At 37.9% G+C, this 2,688-nt stretch overlaps 1 pseudogene; it reads right to left on the reverse strand.

Moving 5' to 3' along the window:
• Nucleotides 1-2,136: 2,136 nt before the first annotated feature.
• LOC119822097 lies at nt 2,137-2,265 on the reverse strand (annotated as a pseudogene).
• Between the last annotated feature and the right edge of the window lie 423 nt (nt 2,266-2,688).

Below are 2,688 nucleotides of genomic sequence, written 5' to 3' on the forward strand. Positions count from 1 at the left end.
GTAAGGCCCATCACATCTTAGACTCAGGAAGTGACCCACATAGATGGCATGAAATCCTTTCCCAGTATGTGTCCTGGGGATTGCAGTGGCTTGTGGAGGCCCAAAAATGTGAGCCTATTTCCACATTGACCAAAGATCAGAAAGTTGGAACTTACCTCTATTCCTTCAAGGTTATTGTGATTCTACCACAAACAAAGGTCCCACCTAGATTTGGATCAGAGAGTTTAGCTCAATCTCAAGGTTATTGAGTTGAGTTCAGTCTCAAGGTTATTGTCAACAGGTGTGGCTAATATCTAGCCCTTGTATTTCAAGAATAGAGAAATACATATATTTCTACCTCAAACAAAAGTCTAAGGATTCAACTAAGTTCCAGGTTCCTTAAGAAGAAAATTTTGGATTCTACTCAGGGAGTGGTGTGCCTATAGAATATTTTGGTCGAGGGTATGTGACTTGTTTTGTTCTAGCAACAGAATGTTTAACTAAAATGTAGCCTGCAACCTTCAACTGGTCTGTTCATTTCCTTGTATCATGTTAATGAAGATTTTTGTGTTATTCCTGCTTTTTGGGGTCAGGAATATTTTAAGTGATTGGAAATTAGACATGGGCTATTTCAGTATTCACTAGAACTCCCTCCAGACACTTTTCTATGTTTTTCTGTTTTGTTATTTTCACATGTAGCTCTGTATTCTTTACTAATATTTCTAAATCTCCATGCCCCTATCCTGGTAAGAGGTGTTTTTGTCAAGGCTGGTCCCTGACAATTGCTGTAGAAAACTTCTCATGTTTTGAATCTATTCATGTCACAGCATAAGAACAAGAACTTGGGAGTCAGTTCTTCCATCTTTACTTGTTGTTCCAGAGATTCAGCTTAGGTTACCATGTTTGTACCATCAGCTCTTTAGCCACAGGGCTGTCTCACTGACCTAGGACAAGGAATGGCCACAAGTTGTGGTGTGCTATGGCACAGCGGAGTGACCTCAAGGACACTGCTCCACAGTTCTGTCCAGTAGGAAGACGTGCAAGAAGTGCATAATAAAGACATTGATAAACTCAGTTTATCTATTTTGTTCTCAGCATTTCAAGTTCAGTTTTCTTTACCTAAGAACATGGACGTGTGAGGAGCAAAAGTGAGGCCTGAGAGGAGGACATATAAAACCTTTTCAGAATGTAAACTACTTGGAACTTGGCATTTATGTCTGATGATAGTCACTTAAAGACCTAAAAGACTCTGCTCCTTGCTCATTGAAAATATCATTTTAGCCAAAATGTTATTAGTGCAATTTGTTTTAAAGTTCTAGTATAATGTCTAATGGACATAGGGGTAAAGCTAGAATCTCAGCACTCAGGAAGTAGAGACAGGAGGAATAGGAATAAAAGGCCATTTTGATTATATAACAAGTTTGAAGCCAGTACAAGCTACAGAAGGAAACCTAATCTCAAAGTAAGAAAGAAGGAAATAAGGAACTATTATTATTATTTGTTATAACCACCACCATCATTATTATTGCATGGGTTTATGTCCAGATAAAAAGCTTATTGTAGAAGAGCACCAAATATTAAGCCTGTGTCATACTCTGTGCATTAGTAGATATAGCTTTATGATAGTGTTTAAGAAAAAAACAGAATAGACAAAAATTATTTAAAAGGTGACACAGTAGTACATACCTCTACTTCCAGCACTCAGGAGGCTGAGACAAAATAATCACCAAGTTCAAGGCAAGCCTAGACTACATGGTGAGATCCTGTCAAACAAAGCAAGTAGCCAATCAATCAATCTATCAAAAAAGGCATCTAATTTGATCAATGTCCTTTGCTAGACTTCAGTGCACATGAATCTATGATGCTAATATTTGTGATTTTGGAATTGAAATGAGCTGTTACAAAAGCAAAGCTCATCTTCAGCACCATCACGGTTAGATTTTGCCATATGCAGTCTAGAGCGAACACAGAGAAGTGTGGTAAAGATGAGCAAGACTCTGATTTTAATTTATTATTTCAAAATATTTTCAATAAGCATGCTTAGTGTAAAAGATTTACATTTAATATCAGTTAATACAAAGGTCTGTTTTTATTTTGCTTTTTTTGTTTTTGAGTATGTGTAATTATTTCAAGATCATTTTTTTATTTGCTCTTTTAGGATTATGCCGCCAAGTCTCCTGCATTTGTGGAACTCACAGGGGTCAGCACACCCCAAGTGCAGTGGGTGAGCCTCGCCCTGAGGAAAGCATCTGCTTGACCATGATGTCTCCTCTGGAAGGTCAGTATTGAAGATAACATTTTCATGAACTGTGAACTCGGGTGTGGTTGCACACACTTGTCAGCACAGGACTTGAGAAGCTGAGATAAGTAAGAGCCTGTGATACACAGGAAGTTCCAAGCAAGCTCGGGCCACAAATAAAATCTAGTCTCAAAAAAACCACCAAAACACATTAAAAGTAAAGTAAAAGGCCCGGAGAACCAAAAACATAGATATCTGGCTGACCTCCTACTTGTTTTGGTTTTATGCAGTCTCTTTTTAATTATATTTCAAAATGTCATTTTTGTTTGAAAGACAAAATGGCAGAAAGGTTTGGAATAAATACATCCCCCCCCCAAAAAAAAAAAGAAAAGAAAAAAGAAAAAAATCCCTGGGAAGCTGAGCTGCACAGTCTGTGAGCAGGGAGAAGTGTCCTCCTGAGATGAGGTAGA

Source organism: Arvicola amphibius, chromosome 8 (assembly GCF_903992535.2).
Source record: "Arvicola amphibius chromosome 8, mArvAmp1.2, whole genome shotgun sequence".
Classification (NCBI taxonomy): Eukaryota; Metazoa; Chordata; class Mammalia; order Rodentia; family Cricetidae; genus Arvicola; species Arvicola amphibius.